Source organism: Panthera pardus, unplaced genomic scaffold, assembly GCF_024362965.1.
Source record: "Panthera pardus isolate Hobbes unplaced genomic scaffold, ASM2436296v1 HiC_scaffold_2, whole genome shotgun sequence".
Lineage (NCBI taxonomy): Eukaryota > Metazoa > Chordata > Mammalia > Carnivora > Felidae > Panthera > Panthera pardus.
The window spans coordinates 4,695,440-4,708,908 of record NW_026526765.1 but is presented as its reverse complement, the minus strand read 5'-3'; the positions used below and the strand labels follow the sequence as shown (position 1 = coordinate 4,708,908).

The window sequence follows — 13,469 nt, the reverse complement described above, 5'->3', positions numbered from 1 at the left end:
CATCACTCACCCAAGCATTTCGATATGTAGATGACTTTATAGAAACTTTGGGGGAGCATGAGAGTTATTATTGTACTAACACAAACTGAATTTTCCATAGTTGTATTCACAGATTTCTGTACCTTTTCAACTCAGCCCCCACTGTTCTGCCACATTGTCTCCAACCTTCACCTTTCCTGCTCTCTTTCTCTCACCCTGCGCCCCAACTTCCTCTTCATTTCTGCTGAATCTCTTCAAGACTTTGGCCCTCAAAGTCTTACGTTTCTTCCAAGCAGCTTATCAAAATTTTTTTCCTGAACACACTTTCCTTCCTAAGAGAGTCTGGTGCAGGCTACTCAAATGATAAGTTTTACTCAACTACAATTACTTTGAAACACTCAGGGAAGAGCTTGAGCTGCCTTCTTCTAAGGCACATTCTCCCTTTTTGTCTGCAAGAACTATTCTATTTCACTTTCGCTTTCAACATATGGCCCAGAGTCCCTTGCATCTCAGAAACTCAGTGGCCTCTTTAAAGAAGATTCCAGAAACATCTTTCCCTATCTGGGTAGTTCAGTTATCCACACTGCATCATCTCTCATCTCTAATTACCGTCACACATTTTGAATTGCACTTCATGAATGAAAAGCAAGGGTAGAAAAGAATCCCATCCAAAAAAAAAAAAAAAAATCCTTCTCAAGACAAAGTTGGGAAAATGGAAAGGTTTAAATGCGTGCTGGCTGAGAAGCCAGCCTGAAGCAGCCATGGAGGATGGACTTCCCTCCATGAAGTGGCAGCTGGACGGGCTGCCTGGAAAGTTTCCTGTGATTTAGTTCTGAGGCTCACATGTCAGAGTTATTGTTGGAGATTGGATTTGCTTCTGCAGGAACAGCGAGGATTCAGGGCACTGGCGCTGAGCCCTATCGATCTGTTTGGGTGATGTTAGCTCCTGAAGCCAAGGGATGTTCTTGAGGCTCCAGCATGAAAATCGCTCATTTTGACACCTTGGAACCATCCCCCACCTTGCAGAAGTGTGTCCAAGAAAAATAATGACTCTTACGACTCTGAGGGAATATACCTTTGGGTCAACTGAGGTTTCCAAACTTCATTATTACTCTAATATTTTGACATTGAAGAATTGGATTCTAACGTTGGGCTTGGGATCAATGCCAGAGGACTCTAGAAAAGTTATAAATAAGGCTTTTATGGGGTTCATTTCTTTAATTAGGGAGGCTGTGTAATTCCCAGCTCGGCAGCACAGTAGATAGAGTTATGGTGAATTTTCACTTGGTGTGAAATCGACTGTGGCATGGCATTCCCACTAAATGCAGCTTGACGATTCAAGCATAAGCTGGAGGCAAACGTATTCAGCCCGTGTGGCAGAGGAAGGAGAGACGAAGGGAGAACACACAGTGTTGTGTGGGAGACCAGGTATTTCCTGTCTCCATTCTTTCTCTTCTTACCTGACTGGCTTCCACTCTCTTCCTTGTCCCTGACTCGCAGAGTCTGGGGCGAATTTAGGGCCCGGAGAATGCCCTGGGTGAACAAACTATATATAAGAGGCTTCCAGAAGGCTGGATCCAAAAGGGAAGGGATTGGCGGAATGTTCTCACGGAACCACTGAGCCCGGGAGAAGAGGGAAGCTGTCTAGGATGGGGCTGAGGTCAGGGCTGGGCAGCTGGCATGCGTGATGCTTCTCTGCTTCCCCTTGAAGCATTGATGCTTCTCAGGTGTAGTGGGTTGAATGGTGTCCCTTCATCCCCCTCCACCCCCCCAAAAATGCATGGCCAACTAGAACCCCAGAATGTGATCTTATGTGGAATAAAAGTCTTTGCAGATGTAGCTAAGATCTCAAGATGAAATCACCCTGGATTAGAGTGGACCCTGAATCCAATGGAGGTGTCCTGAGAGTAAAGAGCAAGAGACATAGACAGGGAGGGGGAAGCCATGTGAAGACAGAGGCAGAAACTGGAGGGACACGTCTGGAAGCCAAGGGGCCCCAAGGGCTCCCAGTGACACCGGAAGCTACAGGACGGCATGGAGCAGAGTCCCCCTCAGACCCTCCAAAAGGAACCCACCTTGTCAGCACCTTGGTTTCAGACGCCTGGTTTCCAGAACTGTTAGAAAATAGATTTCTGTTGATTAAGCCACTCAGAGAGGGGAGCCTGGGGGCAGGAGAAACACCACTCACCAGCCACAGGACACCCTTGACGCCCCTGAAAGGCTCAGAGCCCAGCGTGGGTCTGGCTTGGGGCAAACTGAGTTTGGGTTTGTCCCTCTCGTCTCCCCCCTTCTCTCTCCTTTCCATGAAGGGCCCAAGCCCCAGAACTTGGCTCTCCTACTCCTCTTCACACCTTCAGGAAACCTAAATGGTCCTGGTCAAGTCCAGTGAGACATGTCTAGGATTATTGCTTTGATTCCGTTGTCAAGCTCTTGCTGAAAACATGATTTATTCATCTTTGTTAGAATAATTCAGTCCCATTCAGAGAATAGCTGAGTGACCACCCTCTCCCTAATACTTTTGTGGACATTATCGTGTGCCCTCCTCAGAACTCTGTGACATGGAATGACTTTTGTCCTTGCTTTGCAGTCGGCAGCGCATGGGGCAAGCCGGTGGTCAGGACACTCATGGTGAGGGTGGGGCCGGGATTTGAACCCAGGTCCACAGAGACTGGATCCAAGGTAGTTGCTTTCTCCTTCCACACAGAGCATTTCATTAATCCACAGGGCCTCTTAGAAATCACATTTCCTTGGCGATAAAATTATAAATGCTCGTTACTGAAAATTTGGAAAACATGGAAGGGTACAAAAAGACTATAAACACCAACTCTTCTCCCAACAGAGAAAAATCATTATTACACTTGAAATACTTAATTTTCTTCCAAACATCATATTATACCTTTGCAAAGTAGACACGGAGTCATTTCATGTAAGTTTATTTTTCACCCTCTCTCCTCCTTAACAATGTGTCGTGAGCGCACTGTGTCCTTCAGCACCGTTTGGAAATACCACGGCTGCGTGGGATTCATCTTGAGGATAAATTGCGATGCTTCCAACCCAGGGTCATGCATTCAAACTTTGTCTAATTTTCCCTTTCAGAAGCAATCCCATTGTGATCATCTTTGTACATAAATGTGTGTCTGTGTTTTTGACTGTTTTCTTGGGAAAGGATCCCCCCCGAAAGGGTCATTTCAAAGTGTTTCCAAAGGCAGCTTTGGCTCCTGGCTACCACGTCGGTGCTTCTGGGGGTTCTTTATTTTTCAAAACAGAACATAAGGAGGTATTACGTCTTGAGATGCGGAGAGAAGCTCTGGTTAGAAGAAGGCTTAGTTGAAGGACATCTCTGTCGATGTGTCTGTTTACTGTCCTCTGGCATCAGATCTGGGTGACTTGGAGTCTCATTTCCTCATGCTTTTTGGAAGCTGGCAGAGAGGTGCTCTCACGGGTCTGGCAAGATGAACAAGCTACCGTGTCCTGAGAGCTCCAGAGGCCCACCTTTCCCCGACCAGGTTGCTTCCCACACTAGAGTGGCATAGATGTCCCCTGGTGAGAGCCGCGTGGAGCTTCCTGGGTGGGTGGGTGGGGGGTGTCCCTGCCTACTGCATGGGAAGGGCACACCCTCTGCGGGTACTGAGCTCAAAGGATCACACGTGCTCTATCACTTCCTTGCTTGTCGATTTTCCAATAAACTGACATCAAATCCTGTCCTATATCCTGTGACATCAAATCCTGCCAATGGCATGACTTGGAGCCTCTTTTGAGCGACAGGGATGGTAACTTGGGTGGAGCTTTCTCAACTTATAAAGTACCAGGTAACCACCTCATATGGGGTGAGTGCTCGTGATTCCTCCTTGGTCCTCTGGGGACCACCTTTTGCTTTGTGACCTCCAGTGTCGGTGGAACAGCTGTTGGCTCTGGAACACTGAGAATGTCACTGGGCTCGTGGGGATGGTACCAGCGACTGGTCTGTGGGAATGGGACTGGCCACATGCACGTGCCGCTCACCGGGGAGTCATTAGTTAACATCAGTGAGTGCTGTTCTTATTCAAGGTCATGGCGCCGCATGAGAGATTTTATACACAGATAGACCAGATACACGATTGCATCTGAATTTCAATAGCAATGATACTAGAAGTAGTCATCATCTTGAGAATTTTCAAATTACAAAGATTGGAAAAGAGGAAAATAAAAATTTCCTTCCAGATAATGTAATTGTGTACATAAATAGATGGTTAGAATTTGTAATAAGGATAGCCAGGTTGATAATGTATAAAAAGTTTTTTGTTTTTTTTAATTGCTGTATATGAGCCACAGAAACAGGCTGGCTGCCCATTAAGCAGTCTGTTTTCTGGGATTGGGCTTTTGGAACTCTACTGCAAATGGGCAGGGGTGAAATGAGGGCTTCCCCTCTCTCCTCCCCACTCCTTACTCCTTCTGCTCCCTTTTCTGCTTCTCACCTCCTGCCCACCTTCCCACCGCTACCCCTCTCCCTTCTGTCCCCTCCTCCTGACCACAGTCTGGACCCCAGTGAGCAGAGCTGGTCTAACATGTGGCTTTGGGAGGTGATGCGCGGGCTTCTGAGAGACGAGACCTCTGTGCAAGGGTGTATGTACCCTCATCACCTGTTGCTGTGAATTCGCCCCTGGGGGTAAATCATGCTTGCTGATGAACTGCAATCGTGTGACCTAGGAGCACTAACCCAGTGGCTGGAAAGCACCCAGGAACACATTATGACACATTCACCTTGCTCAGGTCCTTATCTTCACGTGGGGTTCCTGTCGTGGATACACATTCCTACATACAATGTAGCAGAAGGCCCACTTCAGTTATACTTCAGTGGGGATTGTGGAGATTAGTCTTAATTAATCTTATTTACCTTGAGGTCCTCTAAGGAGTGGTTTTAACTTCTACAAAAGAACAAGGACAGTACTTCTAATTGGGATAATCTTAGTGAAACAGTGTAAAAGAAATCCAAGATTACGTGAGTAATAATTCCATTAAAAGAGGCTTTCTATACATACAGGAAAGCATTATGCTGAAATTAGAACTTTCTTCCTAATTCTCTTGACTTTTAAATCTTTGAATTGTGCCTAAACATTACTTTATTGATGGTGGCATGCCTTAACGTAATAATGTTCTGTTGTAAAATAACCCTTTATAGGTGCAGAGTTTTAAACAGAGAAAGCATTCTTCAGATAATAGGCTTTTATAGGTATTTGAGCCTGTATCTTTGTAATAAAACGTACTTCATCCCCTAGACTGCACAATCTTTTTATGACGTCCATGGGGGTGTTCACAGGTATTCAATTAGCTGTCTCCCTCTCTGAGGGAGAAAGACATTGAGAATTACAGGAAAACAATAATAGCAGATAAGCTACGAAGATTCAAGTGTGGTTCACGTATATGAAGTTTGCTTGTTTGGACTTTTCTGAGCAGAAGTAGCACGCATAATGTTTCCCCGCTAGTGTCCCTAGGTGGCCGTGTACAATGGAGCTAGTTCACGGAAGTTACCCCTTCGTGGTGTTTTAGAGGGTTTGAATTCATGTTGTCTGCTCCTCTGGCAGAGGCCGAGCTGATCACCTCCACTGGCTGTGGTCTATGAATTTCAGCTACCCTCACTCTACCCTCTTTCTGTATTTCCTGAATGTAATAGGATTGTGGAGATTATGACATACACATTCATTGGAGCCTGGCTTTTGGTGTCCATTTGGAATTATCAAGAAGCTTGGTCCATTAGAAAATATGTTGTCCATCGTATTGATTTAAGAAGAGTAATTGACGTGTGGTATTTTGTCCCACTGGAAATACGAGAAATGATTTCTTATGTTGTATTTAAAATTTTTTCACCATGATCACCTGCTGAAATAATAAATTCAAAATTAAGATGGTAGAAACCCTGCCTAAAATTGACAGATTTTTTAAAAAAAAATTTTAATGTTTATTTTTGAGAGAGAGAGAGAGAGAGAGAGAGAGAGAGCACGTGTTGGGGAGGGGCAGACACACACACACACACACACACACACACACACACACACACACACACAGAATCTGAAGGAGGCTCCAGGCTCCGAGATGTCAGCACAGAGTCCGACGTGGGGCTCAAACTCACAAATTGTGAGATCGTGACCTGAGCCGAAGTTGGACGCTTAACTGACTGGGCCACCCAGGCACCCCAAAACTGACAGATTTTTTTAAGAACAAGGGAGATTTGAGAAACCTAGTGTTCCTTGTTCTGGAAGGTTCTGTACCAGGCCAGTTTGGGAGGGTGGCTGTGCCTTCCTCCCGTCCCCTGCCCCTGTGGGGAATGGAGGGCATGGGGCCGCAGGTTATTTAAGGAAGGATGCTGACAGTTTGATTGTGACACACGCCTGTATCTTCTGTTCAGGGTACGATTAGAAAGAGCCCTGATTCTGGCAGGCTCCAGGTTGCAGGTGCGGACTTGTGTGTCCTGTCCTTTGCAGTATTTCTGGCCACAGCTGAGAGGAGTGAGGGACTGTTCAGGGATATCTGCTTATAGCACAGAGCAGAGCCTCAGATGTTGAATTTGCTTCTGAACATTTTACAAGGAGCCTGGCATACAGTGTCGACAAATATTTGCTGAATGAATAAATAAATTGTCTAGAGTGTCTCTCCTTTTTTTAACCCTTCATTCACTTAAAAAAAAAAAATCTTTTTTTCTCCTGAAGTAGAATGCACACACAGAGAAGTGCACAGCCATAAATGTGGCATTTAGGAGATGACACTGTGAAACATCCCCGTGTCACCTTGTCACCGGCCACCTAATTCAGAGAGAAGACTGTGTTGGTCCACTCAGGCTGCTATAAAAAAGTACCCGCCAGGTGGCTTATAAGCAACAGAAATGTATTTTTCCATGTCCTGGAGGGTGGAAGTCTGATTTCCCGGTACGAGTGTGGTACCAGGCGTTCCAGATCGCAGACTTAATCGCTCTGTCCTCACCTGGAAGAAGTGGGGAGGGGGCTCTCTGGGCCTCTTTTGTGAGCACACTAATCTCATTGGTCAGGGTTCCACCTTAGGAACCTCATCACCTCCCCAAAGCCCCACCCCCTAATTACATCACCTTGCTTATTTTCAACAGACGGGTTTTGGAGGGACGCAAACATGCAGATCATAGCAAGAATGTTTGCAGCCCTCCGGAAGCCCCTCTCCTCCTCCAGATCACTGCCCTTCCCCTCCCCTTAAAGACCATCAACATGCGGGACGCCTGGGTGGTTCAGTTGGGTCCCCCTCATGCTCTGTCTCTCTCTCTTTCTCTCTCTCTGTCAAAAATAAAATAAAAATTTTCAAAAAAAGACCATCAACATGCTGACTTTTGTCAGCTCCTCTTTGCGGGTACACCTGGCAGGCAGCACCCTGAGCCCACAGGCCGTTCTCGGTAAATGGAATCAATCAGTATGTTTCCCTCTGCGTCTGGCTTCTTCTGTTCCCTGCACGTGGGCGATGGTCACTTGCATTGTTGTGTGTGGTTCTTTAGCTTTCGTGGCTGTTTGGTATTCTGTTGTGTGACTGCACAACAAATTATTCAGCTATCGTGCTGTTAATGGACATCTGGGCTGTGGACATCACGGCTTTGGCTCTTATAAAGATCCCTCCCTAAGCGTCACTCTGTGTGGCCCCTCGTCACCTGTGCGTGTGGCTCTGTAGAGGGTACACCCAGGCAGTGCTGCCCCTGGATCAGGGCAAGAGGGCCCCGTGCTGGGCTGTGCATAGAATAACCACAGCAAACCACACATTTATTTAGGGACACACGGCATCTTTCCCATTCAGCACCTGTCCCTCTGTGCAGCGTGACCCTTAATCCCAGACCTCTTATCTGGTGACTGACACCATCAGGCCCCCACATAAACTTCCTCACATTGGATCTGTGTTTTAAGAGCAGAGAAAAGGCTCTGAGTGCCAGAAAGGGGGTGTGAGTTGCCCCAGGCTTTGCAGTGAGGGAGCTGCTAGAGGGGCTTGGTGGAGTGCAGGTGTAGTGAGCCATGATGGGAAGCATGATGGCAAATCTACTCATTGGCTTATGGAAGGATTTCAATGCAAGAATTCTGAGTAGCTTTATATGTATAAAACATTTAATAGGATTAAATTATAGTTTAGAAATTTATGTAATTACAGCTTTATTTGTATAACTTGGATATAAAATTCTTGACTTTATTAATTATAATGTGTGTTTGACCTTTAATTTAAAAAATTAATTTAGGGGCACCTGGGTGGCTCAGTCGGTTACGTGTCTAACTCTTGGTTTTGGCTCAGGCCATGATCCCAGGATCGTGGGATAGAGCCCTGTGTCCGGCTCTGTGCTAACAGTGTGGAGCCTGCTTGGGATTCTCTGTCTCCCTCTCTCTCTCTCTCTCTCTCTCTCTCTCAAAGTAAATAAATAAAAGTAAAAAATATTTTGAAAAATTAGTTTAAGTATTTTATGAAAAGAACTCTTTGGGAAAATACAAGTATTTTAAAATTATAAATTCTTGGGGCGCCTGGGTGGCTCAGTCAGTTAAGCGTCTGACGTCGACTCACGTCATGGTCTCATGGTGCGTGAGTTCGAGCCCTGCGTTGGGCTCTGTGCTGACAGCTCAGAGCCTGGAGCCTGTTTCAGATTCTGTGTCTCCCCCTCTCTCTGCCCCTCTCTCTCTCCCTCTCTCTCTCTCTCTCAAAAATAAACACTAAAAACATGTTTTTTAATTATAAATTCTTTAAGAAAAAAATTTTTAATGTTTATTTGTTTTTGCGAATAGGGGAGGGCAGAGAGAGAGAGAAACATAGAATCTGAAACAGGCTCCAGGCTCTGAGCTGTCAGCACAGAGCCCGATGTGGGGCTGGAATCCACGAACTGCAAGATCATGACCTGAGCCGAAGTCAGACGCTTAACAGACTGATCCACCCAGGTGCCCCCAAATTATAAATTCTTAACATGATTTCAAAACATTTACAGACTTCCATATTTCATGATTTAATTTATATTTTGGTGGTAGTTTATTCAAATGTATACATTCAAGTAACATTTTATTGTATATTTTAATCTGAAATACATATTATAAGGTAAAAAGTTACTTTAGATCATGGAGAATAAAATGTAAATTAATTTTTGTGTATTTGTGGAAACAGAATATGGAAACAGGGCTCAGAAATGAAAAGCTAAAAAAAGAAGTAAGTTTTTCAGAGGGTGCCCTGCTTAGATTGAAAATGTAATCTGGAAACAAGGAAATTAAGCAGACTTTTGTCAAGTGTGACTCACATGAAATTTACAAACAGGATATTATAAATTTTATAATTAGATTTAATTAATGAAACAATAATGAAAATGAGCATAAAGTTATTCTCACCAAATAGAAAAAGAGGTCAGATAAAAATCTCTTTTATTTGTTAGTAAGGGAAGATTGAAGTTTGTTTTGGATCAAACAATGGAAATGGAAAAGAGTAATTCTTATCAAATCTGCAACCAGAAGCCGCAGACAGAGCCCCGCCTGCTGCCGTGATGAGGTGACATTCACGACATTGGTAAATTGGGCAAGAACGTGGAGACCTCCGCACATCGTCTTGATAGTGTGTGAATGTTTCTAGCAAACAGTTTGATTCAAATTGACGAATCAGATTTTCCCTTCGGTAGGTCTGACAGAACACTTAGTATTTTACATCAAAATTAAATTATTTCTAGTGGAAAAAGAAAGTACAGAGACCAACTTTTATAGTTTAGGTTTAAAGGCAAAGTATTTTATTTTTGTGGGTGGTGTAAGAAAGTGGTCCAGTCTTTCCCGGTTATTGTGGAGCCAGTCACTGTGAGCAGAAGAGTCCCCCCAGGGCACCCTGTACCAGGTGACGTGGTGAGTCCCTCATGCCAACCAGCACAAGTACAGGAAGTTTTTGGAGATGGTGAAGCTGTAGGTCAGCTTGAAGAACTCTGACCCTCAGAAGAACAAACGCTTCTCAGGCATCATCAGGCTTAAGTCCATTCCCTGCCCTATGTTCTCTGTCTGTGTTTTGGGGGACCAGCGGCACTGCAATGAGGCCAAGGCTGTGGATATTCCCCACATGGACATCGGGACACCAACGAAACTCAGCAGAAATAAAAACTTAGTCAAGAAGCTGGATTAGAAGTATGATGCCGTTTTGGCTTCAGCAGATCCCACGAATCCTGGTCCAGGACTGAATAAGGCTGGCAAATTCCCCTCTTTGCTGACCTCCCATGAGAACATCATGGCCAAAGGAGATGAAGTGAAGTTCACGATCAAATCCCAGATGAAGAGGGTGCTGTATCTGGCCTTGGCCATTAGCCATGTGAAAATGACAGATGATGGGCTTGTGAACAACATCCAGTTAGCTGTGAATTGGTGAACGTCCGGGGTTTATACATCAAGAGCACCATGGGCAAGCCCCAACGCCTACACTAAGGCACAGCTTGATAATCCCTAGTGCTGTCAAACAAACAAACAAACAAACAAACAAACAAGTAAGTAAAGGAATAAATAACGTGGCCCAACTCTTTCGCATGTCGCTGTCCAGTTTTCCCAATACCATTTGTTGAAGAGATTGTCTTCTTCCCATTGGATATTCATTCATGCTTTGTGGAAGATGAGTTGACCATATAGTTCTGGGTCCATTTCTGGGGTTTCTATTCTGTTTGATTGATCTATATGTCTGTTTTTGTGCCAGTACCATACTGTCTTGATGACTATAGCTTTGTAATATAGCTTAGGTCTGGAATTGTCATGCCTTCAGCTTTGGTTTTCTTTTTCAAGACTTCTTTGTCTATCGGGGGTCGTTTTTGGTTCCATACACATTTTAGGATCGTTTGTTCTAGCTCTGTGAAAAATGCTGGTGGTATTTTGATAGAGACTGCGTTGAATGTGTAGTTTGTTTTGGGTAGTGTCAACGTTTTAACAATATAGGATCTTCCAATCCATGAGCATAGAAAGTTTTTCCATTTTTGTGTGTCTTCAGTTTCTCTCATAAGCGTTCTATAGTTTTCAGAGTACAGATCTTTTGCTTCTTTGACTGTGTTTATTCCTAGGTATCTTACGGTTTTTGGTGCAATTGTAAATGGTATCAGTTCCTTGATTTCTCTTTCTGCTTCACTATTGGTGTATAGAAATGCAACCGATTTCTGTACATTGATTTTGTATCCTGCAACTTTACTGAATTTGTATATCAGTTCTAGCAATTTTTTAGTGGAGTCTTTTGGATTTTCTATATAGAATATCATGTTGTCTGTGAATAGGGAAATTTTTACTGCTTCCTTGCCATTTTGGAGGCCTTTTATTTCTTTTTGTTGTCTGATTTCTGTGGCTAGGACTTCAGTACTATGTTAAAAAACAGTGTTGAATCACTAAATTGTACACCAGAAACTAATATTATACTGTACGTTAACAAAATTGAATTTAATAAAAAGTAAAAAAAAAAAAAAAAAAAGAAAGGCAAAGTATTTTGTAACTTTTCTACTTTTTATGACTTAGCTTTCGCCACCATGTTATTTGTGGCTGGAAACATCCGAGTTCTTAATTATAAGAACACAAAACATCCCAGGGCTCCTGGGTGGCTCAGTTGGTTAAGTGACCCACTGCAGCTCAGGTCCTGATCTTGCGGTCCGTGAGTTTGAGCCCCGCGTCAGGCTCGGTGCTAACAGCCTGGAGCCTGCTCCTGATTCTGTGTCTCCCTTGCTCTCTGCCCCTCCCCCACTTATGCTCTGTCTCTCTCTCTCTGTCTCTCTCTCAAAAATAAACATTAAAAAAATTTTAAAAAAGAACACAAAACATCCCTTGCACATAAAAATCACACAAGTGTAATTACTACCATGAAAATAAATCTGTACAGCAAACAACCAAGAATCTTCAAGAAAGACACGTGAACATTGAAATACATGGAGGTGGTGTTTCTTAAAGAATATTCTGTCTGAAATACATGGAGGTAGTGTTTCTTAAAGAATATTCTGAGCCTGGGTGGCTCAGTCGGTTGAGCGACCGACTTCGGCTCAGGTCATGATCTCACGGTTTGTGAGTTCGAGCCCCACGTCAGGCTCTGTGCTGACAGCTCAGAGCCTGGAGCCTGCTTCTGATTCTGTGTCTCCCTCTCTCTCTGTCCCTCCCCTGCTCATGCTCTGTCTCTGTCTCAGAAATAAATAAATATAAAAAAAAATTAAAAAAAAAGAATATTCTGTCCAATATTTAGCAAAAATGATAATGTTTTCTCTGTGTGATGCCACTAGTACAATATTTATATAAAATGATAGACATTTCTTAGTTTTGTACATATGATTTCAAAATTAGATGATAGAATGGTTGAATGTGGAATATAGAAAAAAAATGAATGCATATGAACATGATCAAGGATGGAAAATTCAAGTGAGATCCATATTTTAATGGATAAAACAGTGAGAGAAAAAAATCATACATAAATGTTTAAAAAAGTAAACACTACTCACTTAAACTAGATTGTACCAAGGACAAATGTCCTGTCGAACAACTAACGTTTTTGGTATGTGATGTTAACTATCATACAAAAGAAAACAGGGACTTCAAAAGGAGTGGTTATGTCATTGGTTTTATATCTGTTGTAAAATGTATAGGTTTTGACTTAGGTAAGAGACAAGATAAATACTTTGAGTTTTAGGCATTGATTTAAAAGATAGTTGAGGGACTATGGTAAAGGCACTAAGACTATATTAGTCAAGAGGAGAGCTTACAAACCAGAATTTTAGCTGAAAATCCATTTGTTACTGGGAGTCATGACTCAATTATATCCATAGTGACATATTTGTAGCAATGAATGCAGTAATTATATATGCTATTTTCTTTATCTTCCCAAAGGTGGAATATCTTATCAAATTTGACCTTTCAATCATTCTCAAACACCTGAAGGGAATACCAAATAGATGCCGGTAGAGAAATCAGATTTTATTTTGACGAGATATCATATTTATTAGAAGAGTTAAGTAAAACAACAAATGACTCTCAACTAAAAATTAATATGGTCCTTAGCACACAGATCAAATAAATGTTGAATCTGCATCCTACACAGTTATGGGGTATGAACTCATGCTTGCTAATGATATGTAGCAAAAAGCATACACAAAATCCAAATCCATATTTAGGTATAAATAGTTTTGAAATGTTTTTGTTTAAAAAAGTGGACTTTGCTCATGTGATACATGCATGGAAGGTGCCAGTCCAACAAAACTTGAAAACTTAGAACCAAGAAATGAAAATGTTTGCATGCGTATGAAAAAGAGTGTGCATTTTTACGTGTATTTATTTTTGAGAGAGAGAGAGAGAGCGAGCACGAGAGAGAGCGGGAGAGGGCAGAGAGAGAGGGAGACACAGAATCCAAAGCAAGTTCTAGGCTCTGAGCAGTCAGCACCGAGCCCGACGTGGGGCTCGAACTCACAAACCGTGAGATCATGACCTAAGCTGAAGTCAGATGCTTAACCAGCTTAGCCACCCAGGCACCCTGAAGCAGAGTGTGTATTAATGATTCTAAAACTAATT

The 13,469-nt window shown here is 43.1% G+C and overlaps 1 pseudogene; it reads left to right on the top strand.

Moving 5' to 3' along the window:
• LOC109267677 (60S ribosomal protein L10a-like) overlaps positions 1 to 11,872 on the top strand; it is a 29,121-nt pseudogene extending 17,249 nt beyond the window's left edge.
• Positions 11,873 to 13,469: the final 1,597 nt, after the last annotated feature.